General features: G+C 38.1%; 1 long non-coding RNA gene and 1 pseudogene across 5 annotated transcripts; both read left to right on the forward strand.

Annotated features, from left to right (window-relative positions):
* LOC109832869 lies at nucleotides 1,300–3,577 on the forward strand. Of its 5 annotated transcripts, XR_002245011.1 has the most exons (9): nucleotides 1,304–1,404; nucleotides 1,550–1,609; nucleotides 1,682–1,758; nucleotides 1,891–2,033; nucleotides 2,493–2,542; nucleotides 2,693–2,761; nucleotides 2,865–3,058; nucleotides 3,372–3,458; nucleotides 3,566–3,577. It is a non-coding gene; the product is annotated as an uncharacterized LOC109832869 (long non-coding RNA). The 5 variants fall into 5 exon arrangements; XR_002245012.1 differs by lacking the exons at nucleotides 1,550–1,609; nucleotides 1,891–2,033 and having other exon boundaries at nucleotides 1,300–1,404; XR_002245009.1 differs by lacking the exons at nucleotides 1,682–1,758; nucleotides 1,891–2,033 and having other exon boundaries at nucleotides 1,313–1,404.
* The window catches only part of LOC109832872, an 89,902-nt pseudogene continuing 87,269 nt past the window's right edge, over nucleotides 10,617–13,249 (forward strand).

The following is a 13,249-nucleotide window of genomic DNA, read 5'->3' on the forward strand; positions in this document are numbered from 1 at the left end:
TTTGCTCAAGGCTTTGGGCCCTTGGAAGGACCGAATCCAAAAGCCCAATCCCTAGTGTTAAGGCTTAAGAGGATTGCATGTGGGCTTGGTTGAGGTTACTCCGCTGGTGATTACGTCCCTCCAGTCTTAGGGGTTGTTTGCCAAGTCACTGAAATTGGGCCAGGTTTAAACATGGCCCGATTTTGTCTTATTATTTTGGCAACTTTTGGTCCAATTATGGCCTAGCTTTATTTAGTTTACTTTTTAGCCTTAAAATCATGCCAGAGATGAACCGTCCCCTACCTGGTCCAACTCTAGCCTGGTTAAGAGAGTATATCACTTGGGCCTTGTTTCTTATGTGTCTTACTAGTGCCCTTAAGGTTATTTTACCTAATATACAAAGTATTTGAGTTTTATCCAATATGACATAAGTATTATTGTGATAAAGACTCGTCGCTATACGCAGATTCAATGATGAACTACATGTTGGAAGGAGCTTTTCTATTACTTTAGCGATTAGTTCAGGGGTCATTTTCTGAAATGTATATATACATGAATTTTCCCCTTCCCTGATTTTTTTTGTTCAGTCCTTAAGGGCTTGTTTGGATTGAGGGGAATGAGGGTGAATGGAAGTTAGGGGAACCATTCACCTCCATTCACCGAATGAGGGTGAATGGAAGTTAGGGGAACCATTCACCTCCATTCACCTTGTTTGGGAACACTTAGGAGGTGAAGTTAATTCACCCTAGTTCCCCTTGGTTCACCCCCTAATAGTATAAAATTTGTTACCCCCCAAATCGGGGTGTAACCAAGGGGAAATGAACTCCCTTCCCTTCCCTTCTCTTAGTTTCTCTTAACTTCCCTTCACCCCCTACAAATCCAAACAGGCCCTAAATATTTCATCTAAAATGTATATTTAGAAATATCAATTTTTTTAACCCTTTAAACGGTGGATTGGATGCCCTGTCACATGTTTTGATGCAAATAGCATTGTTTTGGGCTTTCAGGGCAACATGCTTTCGCTCCCGATGACCAAATCGAAACCCCATAATAAAGGAGTGAAATTAAAACGGGCCTAAACCTGTGCTCTCGCCTTTGGGCCTGGAAAAATATCCGACCCGAACCCCACATCCGGATCCGAAATTCAAAATACATTCTATTTCGAGACCTGCGTAAGCTCTACGCCACGCGCCCCCGTGCAATAGATTAGTAACTCATCTCGGCCGTCCATTTAATAAACTAAACCCGTTTAAACCCCGACCCGCTTTCTAAATCCGCGTCGGTCGAACGCTACGCTGTCAACCCCCGTCTTTTAAATAATCTTCCCTCCCCCTCTCTATTTCAGCCGAGAGAAAGAAGAAAATTCCAGAGAGAGAGAGAGAGAGGAGAGAGAGAGAGAGAGGAAGATGGAAGCAAACCTATTCGGTAATTTATTCCCTCCTTTTCTGTTTTCTTTAGAGTTTTGGTTGAAATTTTAGGTTTTAAGCAATACATTTGCTCTTTTTCTTCAATATCTTCTCTAATTTGTAGCGATTTTGTTCCTTCTATGTGTACACGTCTGAGTTCACAGAGAAAATTGCGCTTTCTGAGTTCGTGAAGCGGAAATTGTGAACCCTAACAAGTCTTTGAGGTATAATTTCTAGGGTTTTTAATCTATGAATATTGCCTAATTTGTTTCGATTTTGTAACTTTTTGTTCCTAGAGCGCTGAGTTTACAGAAATAAATGGTGTTTTTGGATGGGTGCCACGGTAAATGTGAAACTTAACAAGTCTTATGAGGTATGATTTATTCTGTCCGAAACCCGTTTAAACCCCGACCCGCTTTCGGGAAATGTTTTGTATTTTTAGTAATTGTGGCACCTAAGAGAAGGTTTGTCAACTTGAGTGTTTAATTTACGTTGTTGAGCTTAGGAGATAATCAAATTGAAAAGGGTTGTGAATTGATTGAGGTCGAAGGCTGGAACAAGTACGGCTGGTTGAATTTTGTGGCATCTATTTTTAGTGCTGAAAGCAGAATTTTTGCCTTGTTGTATCGATGAATTCCAGTAATACATGTAAGCACTCAGTGTTTCTTAATATTTTTTTTTCATTTCCTTGGTTTTGTGGGCTATGATAAACATTTATCTGAAGCAAGATTCTGTAAGCATATTTTATTTTTTGGATTTTCTTTAGTCAAATCATTCAGGAACAGAATAACATTTTGAATTTTCTTAGATATGCAATATGCGAGCCTAATTCTGATATTTTATTGTTTGTTCATTATCTGCAAAGAACACTGTATGATAGCTAAGAGGTTACATTCTAGAAATAGAAATCCTAATGTACATCCGTGAACTCCATCTAGAAGATTTGTGAGGCATGCACATGGTTTGCATGTAGTGTTTGTGTGTGCCAAAAGATAATTTATTAGTTGAGATACTGAGCTGTATGTTACCTTTGTGTGACACATCATTCTATTGTGTATGTCACATTGTTGCAGTAAACTGATGTTTTCTTCCTTATTTTTGATGCAGATGCAGCATGGACCTAGTGATTCTGTCTCTAGCATTGGTTTCAGTCCAAGGTAAATTACTTGGTGGCCACAATTTGGGATAATCAGGTTTTTCGTGCTAAGAGCTCTTAACTCTATGGGTCATGTTATGACATTGATAATGTATATATCCAGCCTGGATGTTATGATAGCTCTTATGGTTCTTCTTTGAATGATGTGCAGGTTAGATGCTGGGATGTCATGATAGCAGTCATGCGAAAAGAGTCCTTATATCCATGAGCAACCGGTCATGTATATGCTTTCCATGCATCTGATGTTTAGAATTGTTTCGAAATCTTTCGTGGAAATTTGGGAAAAGGATTATTGCTAACATTTTTTATTTAATATTCCTTAGGTTCTGTGCTCTACATTGAAGGATGATGATTCTACAATGTTTACTAGAGGATGTGATAAGACTGAGAAACTGTGGCCCTTGATGTCTGGCGGCCAACTGATACAAGATGTAGTGCACGATGCATCTATCAAAGAAGTTGCTCTGATTGAACAGTTGAATTACCTAGTTACGGGAAGCTGGGATAAGACACCAAGGTAAGTGTATATTGAGTTACAACCACATGATGTAGTTTGATATATGTTTGTTACAGCATGCATTCCCAAAATTCTAATGCACGTGCTTGAATTTTATTGATGTAGTTTGATATATGTTTGTTACAGCATGCATTCCCAAAATTCTAATGCACGTGCTTGAATTTTATCTAGCAGAACTGTGAGGCATGTTTAACAGCATGCATTCCCAAAATTCTAATGCACGTGCTTGAATTTTATCTAGCAGAACTGTGAGGCATGTTTAACTGAGCTGTGTGTTACCCTTGTTACACACATCATTCTATTGTGTATGCAGGTGGAACCTCAACTCAGTGGCTCCGTCTCCTGCCTTAGTTGTAGTCCTAAGTTAAATTACTCGGTGGCCACTTCGTGGGATAACCAGGTTTGATCTGCTGACAGCCGTTAACTATATGATTCTGTAATAACTTTGTTAACATGTATCTTTTATCTGGATAAAATTAGAACTCTTATCGTTCTCCTTTGTGGCAGATTAGGTGTGGGAAAAGTCAGGCGAAGGCAGCCATATCTCATGACCAACAGGTATGTGTATGCTTTGCATGTAGCTGATGTCTAGAATTGTTTCAAAACCTGTCATGAGAAATTGGAATAATGATTGTTGCTAATGTTTCATTACTTAATTCTTAGGTTCCATGCTCTACTTGGAGGGATGATGGTTGCTTAAAATTCTGATGTGATAAAATTTTAAAAATGGAGCCCTTGATTTCTGTTTAGCAACCTACACAATTTGCTGCACATGATTCACCTGTCTAATAAATTGCTTGGATTGAACAGTTGAATTGCCTAGTTACAGGGAGTTGGGGTAAGACATTGAGGCAAGAGCAGATTGAGTTACTTGATTAAGTTTTTCATAAACCCAGTGATTTAGTTATTATCTAATAAATGTGTGTGTGTGTGTTTTCTTTTTTGCTTAAGTAACTCCGTTTATGTATATGCATAGTGCTTTATAATATTTTGGATCAAAGAATAAAAGATTGCTTACATATCAGAAACTATCATAGGTCACCTTTATGGGTGATCCCCATCGGTTATTTTGACCTGCAAGTGATGGAACAAAATATTGCGCAAAAGTTATATATTTTCTGAAACCTTCGAACTCGTTCATCTAATAAACATCGTTCTATAATAAAAAAAACTATTAATATCATAGTGTCTGTCCTGTGAACCTATAGAGCTTCTTTACTAACCTTAAGTTAAGGCATGATGTGGACAGCTGTCAAATATCTTTTTTATATGCTGATCTATCATTAACATAGTCATTACTGTCTTAATATCATAGTATTTTATGATATCCCAATGTTAAATGTCCAGAATGATGGCTATAATTTTTTTTACTGATCAGATGTTATTCTCAGATTGCGGCCTTGTCCAGAACTCTACTTACAGCTATTCCATTAATCTATTTCATGAGCGTGTCTTAATTTATGATTCATCTGAAGTTCGTTAGCTATTCCATTAATCTATTTTTAATTTCTCAATATTTAGTTATTCTATACACATGATTCGTGAATGTAGGTATGAGAGATGGCGACGAGAGCTAGAATTTGTGTTTGATCTTTGATTTTTATGTGGGATTGAGTTAGATTGTGGGAATGTGTATTATTGAGATTATGATGATAATAAGATGGGTGAGACCAATGTTTTAAATGTCGGATGTCGATTTCATGACGTGTTAGTCAACATTGGCTGCCACCGAAAGCCACCAACCCTCTTCCCTTTATTGACAAAATGCCAACATATTCTTTCAGTGGCCGAAAGAGTTGAAAGAGGAAAAGATGGGTGGGCCCCACCGCGGGCCCCGCCACAGAAAATAATATTTTTATATTGATGCATAGTATTTTCTAAACACTATATATAGACCTCAGAAAATAATATTTTTATATTGATGCATAGTATTTTCTAAACACTATATATAGACCTCAAACTCTTAAGGAAAATCTCATCCCAGAAACTCCTCCTCTTATAGAAGAATAAGAGAGAGAAAAGAGAGGCTTAGAGAAAAGTCTTTGTGAGAGAAAATTGAGAGCAATTTTCAGAGTTGGGATTGAGTTGTGAGAAAATTTGTGAGGGTGTTGTAAATTTTCTCTTCATAGTGAAAGATCTGCAGCAGCCCGTGGACGTAGGCAATTTTGTGCCGAACCACGTAAATCTTACATGTCCCTCAATTTTTGCGCATTTATTTTACTCTCTTAAATCTGGCAATAGGGGAATCTGGGTAATTTCCCAACAACTGGTATCAGAGCTCTGGGTGTGACGTCTGTCAAATTTCTGCAAGGTTACTATTCACATGAATAGTAAATTTTGTGAATAGTGGAATTTTTGCCGGCGGTACTGACTTGTCGGCAGAGGTATCTTAATACAAGGTGGTTCGCAGAAATTGTCAGAAACGATTCAGAGGAAGTCAGATTCGAGTGGGAGCGATGGCTGCAGACGAAGGGAAGGTAAAAATTGAGAAGTTCGATGGTGCGGACTTCGGCTTTTGGAAGATGCAGATCGAAGACTATCTGTACCAGAAGAAGCTGTATCAACCTCTCTCGGGAAAGAAGCCAGATGATATGAAGGATGAAGAGTGGGCTCTCCTCGACAGACAAGCCCTTGGAGTTATCCGATTGACGCTATCCCGAAACGTTGCCTTCAACATAGCAAAGGAAAAGACCACGGCGGGTCTTATGGCGGCTCTCTGCAGCATGTACGAGAAGCCCTCTGCCTCAAACAAAGTTCACTTGATGAGGCGGCTGTTCAATTTGCGAATGACGGAAGGCGCATCGACAACTCAACATCTCAATGAACTCAACGTAGTCACAACCCAGTTGAGTTCAGTTGGGATTGAATTTGATGAAGAAGTACGAGCATTGATACTTCTTTCCTCTCTACCAGAAAGCTGGAACGCTACAGATTGAATTTGATGAAGAAGTACGAGCATTGATACTTCTTTCCTCTCTACCAGAAAGCTGGAACGCTACAATCACGGCTGTGAGTAGCTCATCGGGAAGCAACAAGTTGAAGTTCGATGACGTTCGTGATCTGATTCATAGTGAAGAAATTCGGCGGAGAGAATCAGGTGAAGCTTCAACCTCCTCAGCTTTACACACGGAGTCTAGGGGAAGAACTTCAGAAAGAAGTTCAAATCACGACAAATCAAAATCTAGAAGGAGCAAATCTAGATCAGGAAAGAAAGACTTCAAGTGCTACAAGTGTGGCAAGAAGGGTCATTTCAAGAGGGAGTGCCGGACACCGAAGAAAAACACCGGTGCACAGGAGTCTGCCAACGTAACCGAGGAAGGAGGTGATGCTATGATTCTAAGCGTCAACAGTCCGATTGAATCATGGATTCTTAATTCAGGGGCATCATTCCATTCCACCCCATGCCGAGAAATCATGGAGAACTACGTCAGCGGTGATTTCGGAAAGGTACATCTAGCAGATGATGAAACCTTGAAGATTGTTGGCAAGGGAGATATCCGATTAAAATTGCCAAATCAGACCACATGGAAGCTGCAAGGAGTGAGACATATTCCTGGCCTTAGAAGAAATTTGATCTCTGTGGGACAACTTGATGGAGAGGGTTATTGTACAACCTTCTCTGGTCATGAATGGAAGATTACCAAAGGAGCACTCGTCATTGCTCGAGGTAAGAAAAGTGGTACTCTCTATATAACCTCTAACTTAGAGAATATCATTGCAGTAACAGATGCAGATGAAAAATCAAACCTATGGCACCAAAGGCTTGGCCATATGAGCGAGAAAGGGATGAAAACACTTCTGTCAAAAGGGAAGCTGCCGGATCTGAAGAATGTAGATGTCGGCCTATGCGAGGATTGTATCTTTGGCAAACAGAAGAAAGTCAGTTTTGCAAAGATTGGCAAGACACCCAAGACAGAAAGGTTAGAATTAATTCATACCGACGTATGGAGACCATCTCCAGTTTCATCTCTTGCAGGCTCACTGTACTATGTCACCTTCATTGATGATTCTATAAGGAAGGTGTGAGTTTATTTTCTGAAGAAGAAATCAGAAGTCTTTGATACCTTCAGAAAATGGAAGGCCATGGTGGAAAATATAACTGGTTTGAAGATAAAGAGGTTGAGGTCAGACAATGGAGGAGAGTACAAAGACAGTAGATTCAAAGAGTTTTGTGCAAACAATGGGATCAAGATGGAGAAAACAGTTCCCATGACACCACAGCAGAATGGCGTAGCAGAGCGCATGAACAGAACTTTGAATGAACGTGCCAGAAGCATGAGGTTACATGCCGGCTTGCCCAAGTTCCTATGGGCTGAAGCTATCAATACCGCAGCCTACCTAATCAACCGTGGACCCTCAGTTCCTTTGGATGGTGGAATACCGGAAGAAGCTTGGAGCAAAAAAGAGGTAAACCTTTCACATTTAAGAATTTTTGGTTGTATCTCTTATGTACACATAGATTCTGCTGAAAGAAGTAAACTTGATGCCAAATCTAACAAATGTGTTTTTGTTGGTTATGGTGGTGATGAGTTTGGTTACCGATTTTGGGATTATGAAAATCGGAAGATCATCAGAAGCAGAGATGTCATATTCAATGAGAATGTGATGTATAAAGACAAATCAACTGCAGAATCAAGTAGCTCCATTACAAAAGCTGAAACAAAAGAATTTGCTGAATTTGAGGAGATTTCTGAAAAGGATGTTCAGACTAGCCCTGAAGCAATTCAAGAAGAACCAAGCACGTCAGAAGTGAGACGCTCCTCCAGAATTCCTAAGCCAACCCAGCGTTATTCGCCTTCTTTGCACTACCTGTTGCTGACTGACAGTGGTGAACCGGAGTGTTATGACGAAGCAATACAGGTGAAGGATTCAGTCAAGTGGGAGTCTGCTATGCAAGATGAGATGGACTCACTCATGTCAAATCAGACGTGGGACTTAGCTGAATTACCACAAGGTAAGAAAGCTCTTCATAACAAATGGATATATAGGATCAAAGAAGAGCATGATGGGAACAAGCGCTACAATGTAAGATTGGTTGTCAAAGGCTTTCAGCAAAAGGAAGGTATCGACTACAATAAAATTTTTTCTCCGGTTGTGAAACTGACTACAATCAGATTAGTGTTGAAAATTATAGCTGCTGAGAATTTACATCTTGAGCAGTTAGATGTAAAAACAGCTTTCCTTCATGGTGATTTAGATGAGGAGATCTATATGAAGCAACCAGAAGGCTTCATGAAGACTGGCAAGGAAAATCTAGTATGCCGTTTGAAGAAGAGCTTGTATGGATTGCTCAACATCTCAATGAACTCAACATAGTCACAACCCAGTTGAGTTCAGTTGGGATTGAATTTGATGAAGAAGTACGAGCATTGATACTTCTTTCTTCTCTACCAGAAAGCTGGAACGCTACAGTCACAGCTGTGAGTAGCTCATCGGGAAGCAACAAGTTGAAGTTCGATGATGTTCGTGATCTGGTTCTTAGTGAAGAGATCCGACGGAGAGAATCGGGTGAAGCTTCAACCTCCTCAGCTTTACACACGAAGTCTAGGACTTTGATGTTATCACAGGCTGAGTACATCAACAAAGTACTCTCCAGGTTCAACATGCAAGATGCAAAACCAGTGGGTACATCTTTAGGTGTTCATTTCAGACTTTCCAAAGATCAGTCACCGAAGACAGAGAAAGAGCGTGCACACATGGCGAAGGTCCCGTACGCCTCAGCAATTGGAAGTCTGATGTATGCCATGGTCTGTACAAGACCAGATATTGCTCAAGCAGTGGGAGCTGTAAGCAGGTACATGAATGATCCAGGCAAGATACACTGGGAAGCAGTTAAATGGATCCTCAGATATCTATGAGGCACTACAGGTAAAGCACTTTGTTTCAAATGTGGAGATACAATACTAACAGGTTATGTGGATGCTGATTTAGCAGGAAATGTTGACCACAGAAAGAGCACTACAGGGTATGTCTATACTCTAGGAGATACTACAGTGAGTTGGGTTTCACAACTGCAGAAGATAGTTGCTCTCTCCACAACTAAAGCAGAATATGTCGCTGTTACAGAAGCCAGCAAGGAAATGGTGTGGCTTCAAAATTTCTTGGATGAATTAGGCAAGAAACAAGAAGACAATGTCTTATACTGTGACAGTCAAAGTGCTATTCATCTAGCGAAGAATCCGTCTTTCCATTCCAGAACGAAGCACATACAGATGCGTTATCATTTTATCCGATCACTTCTAGAAGATGGAATTTTGAAGCTTGAAAAGATCAGTGGAGCTCAAAATCCGACAGACATGCTGATAAAGACGGTGACTACTGACAAACTGAAGCTGTGTTCAGCTTCAGTTGGCCTGCAATAGTATGAAGATCGGGAAGAGCTGCTACATAGATCGAGATGTGAAGACAGATTGAAATCAATCTTCAAGTGGGAGATTGTTAGTCAACATTGGCTGCCACCGAAAGCCACCAACCCTCTTCCCTTTATTGATAAAATGCCAACATATTCTTTCGGTGGCCGAAAGAGTTGAAAGAGGAAAAGATGGGTGGGCCCCACCGTGGGCCCCGCCACAGAAAATAATATTTTTATATTGATGCATAGTATTTTCTAAACACTATATATAGACCTCAAACTCTTAAGAAAAATCTCATCCCAGAAACAACTCCTCTTATAGAAGAATAAGAGAGAAAAAAGAGGCTTAGAGAAAAGTCTTTGTGAGAGAAAATTGAGAGCAATTTTCAGAGTTGGGATTGAGTTGTGAGAAAATTTGTGAGAGTGTTGTAAATTTTCTCTTCATAGTGAAAGATCTGCAGCAGCCCGTGGACGTAGGCAATTTTGTGCCGAATCACGTAAATCTTACGTGTCCCTCAATTTTTGCGCATTTATTTCACTCTCTTAAATCTGGCAATAGGGGAATCTGGGTAATTTCCCAACATGTCGGACGGCTGAAATCCATGTCGGATAGCGAAAATCGGGGATATATCGGGGGACATGAACTAAATATCGGATTGTCATATCGGATGGTGCACATATGTATAATATCATGTCTTAAATGTAATCCAAGCATTCCTAAATTCAATATAAACATATTTTATAAATTCTATAGACTAAACATATAAAAAAGTAAATAATATATGATGTTTAGGGTCACTAACCGATTGCTTGGGAGTTTCTAATTTCAATTTAATTTCAGCAACAACTTGGTACGAATTCAAGAGAGGGAGCTGACATTAAGGAGTGTCAACTGTTAAGTATCTCACTGTCTCATATGCATTAGCATTTGAATTTGTTACATTTTAATTTTAAAATTCATTTACTAACTTAAAATTAATTTTATTTGACAAGGGAAATGATTCAAGAGGGAGAGACACTCAGAGAGAGAGAGAGAGAGAGAGAGAGAGAGAGAGAGAGAGATAAGTCAGGGAAGCTTATATCTGACAGCCGTTAACTATATGATTCTGTAATAACTTTGTTAACATGTATCTTTTATCTGGATAAAATTAGAACTCTTATCGTTCTCCTTTGTTGCAGATTAAGTGCGGGATAATTATGGCAGGGGAAGCCATATCTCCTGACCAACCGGTATGTGTATGCTTTGCATGTAGCTGATGTCTAGAATTGTTTCAAAACCTGTCATGAGAAATTGGAATAATGATTGTTGCTAATGTTTCATTTGGTAATTCTTAGGTTCCATGCTCTACTTGGAGGGATGATGGTTGTTCCACAATGTTTGCTGGAGGATGTGATAAAATTTTAAAAATGGAGCCCTTGATTTCTGTTTAGCAACCTACACAAGTTGCTGCACATGATTCACCTGTCTAATAAATTGCTTGGATTGAATAGTTGAATTGCCTAGTTGCAGGGAGCTGGGGTAAGACATTGAGGCAAGAGCAGATACTTGATTTAGTTTTTCATAAACCACAGTGATTTAGTTATTATCTAATAAATGTGTGTGTGTGTTTTTTCTTTTTTGCTTAAGTAACTCTGTTTCTGTATATGCATAGTGCTTTATAATATTTTGGATCAAAGAATAAAAGATTGCTTACTTATCAGAAAATATCATAGGTCACCTTTATGGGTGATCCCCATCGGTTATTTTGACCTGCAAGTTATGGAACAAAATATTGCGCAAAAATTTATATTTTCTGAACCCTTTGAACTCATTCATCTAATAAACCATATTGTTCTAGATTAAAAAACTATTGATATCATATTGTCTGTCCTGTGAACCTATAGAACTTCTTTACTAACCTCAAGTTAAGGCATGATGTGGATAGCTGTCAAATATCTTTTTTATAATGCTGATCTATCATTAACATAGTCATTACTGTCTTAATCTCATAGTATTTTATGATGTCCCAATGTTAAATGTCCAGAATGATGGCTATAATTTTTTTTACTGATCAGATGTTATTCTCAGATTGCGGCTTTGTCCAGAACTCTACTTGCAGCTATTCCATTAATCTATTTCATGAGCGTGTCTTAATTTATGATTCATCTGAAGTTCGTTAGCTATTCCATTAATCTATTTTTAATTTCTCAATATTTAGTTATTCTATACACGTGATTCATGAATGTAGGTATGAGAGATGGTGACGAGAGCTAGAATTTGTGTTTGATCTTTCATTTTTATTTGGGATTGAGTTAGATTGTGGGAATGTGTAATATTGAGATTATGATGATAATAAGATGGGTGAGACAAGATGTTAGATGTTGAAATTCATTGTTTGAAGACTGATATACTAGTATAAGAGATCGTTTGAGGATATTAAGATGTTAGATGTTGAAATTCATTGTTTGAAGACTGATATACTAGTATAAGAGATCGTTTGAGGATATTGGCTCGAATTTAGATTTTATAGATGTCCAGGTATGAGACTGGCGCTGAGAATTGATCTTCTACTAGAGGATTATACCAGATGCTCATGATTGGGATATAGACTAGTTTTGAGGATATTGACTTTATTTATGATTTTGAGAATGCAAATTTTATTGACTGGTGGTTGAGGATTAAGATCTTATTTGAATTTGGATTGAACTAAATGTGTACCTTCTACTTTTTAATTTCTTATAGATACAATATATCTTGGATTCAAGTATTTTGATTAGAGTGGAGAGTTTCATATCGAAATGTTACTGGTATATAAGCTTGTTTTTGGATATCAGATTTAATTGTGATTTTATGGAAGTTGAGGTTAGGGATTGGTTTTGAGGTTTGATTTTGATTGGATTTATTGAAGGATTGATTTTACTTGTACCTTGATTACCGTATAGACTGCTTTCGAGGATATCATATTAATCTATGATTTTAAGATGAATAATTGATTTTACCTTTTAGTTTTGGTTTGCTTGGAGATAAAATATATCTTGATCTCAGATATTTTTTTTGAAGGGAGAGTTTTATATCAAAGTGCGAAAGATGTTATTATTTGTAAATTGAGAGTTGTTTTATTTTGGTTGAGGACATAGCTGATCGGAATTATTTGAAGGATCAATGTTACCCATAAGTTCATGATTGATATATAAAGTAATTTTGAGGATATTATTGATTTATGTTTCTAAAATTGAGAGTCATTGATTGGTGATTGAAGGTTGTTATTTGATTTACATCAGGACTTAGAGTGAATAAGTGACTTCTAGTTTCTGTTTGCTTGGAGATGCAATATATTTCAGAGTCGGGCTTTTTGATTTGAGAGTTTTAATCTAAGTGTGAAAAGTGTCATTATTTGTATCTTTAGGAGTTGTTTTATTTGGTTTGGGGACATAGTTGATAAGAATTACTCGTAAGTTAGCGATTGATATATAAATTATTTTTGAGTAGATCTGATTAAATTTATGATTTTGAGATTGAGAATTATTGATTGGTATTGAGGGTTGAGATTTAATTTAGATATAAATAGCAAGGAAAAAAGCCCCGCATTTGGCTACTTAAGTGGTTTGCAAGAAAATAGCGGTGCCTCACCGCTCTGCTTTTGTCGAAAGTGGTCAATGAAAGCGGACGTGACACTTTTTGCTAAAAAATATGGCAGAAAAATCATTAAAGTGTTGTAAAGTGCTTTAAAGCATTTTAAAGCCTTTTAACTGCTTTAAAGAAACAAATACGAATCCATATTATTCTTGTTACGAACTCATATCTGACCCATTTTCTTAAACCCTCCTTTTATCTCCCCCCAACCCCTCTCTTCCCCCGC

The sequence above is a fragment of the Asparagus officinalis genome, chromosome 3, assembly GCF_001876935.1.
Source record: "Asparagus officinalis chromosome 3, Aspof.V1, whole genome shotgun sequence".
In the NCBI taxonomy this organism is placed as follows: Eukaryota; Viridiplantae; Streptophyta; class Magnoliopsida; order Asparagales; family Asparagaceae; genus Asparagus; species Asparagus officinalis.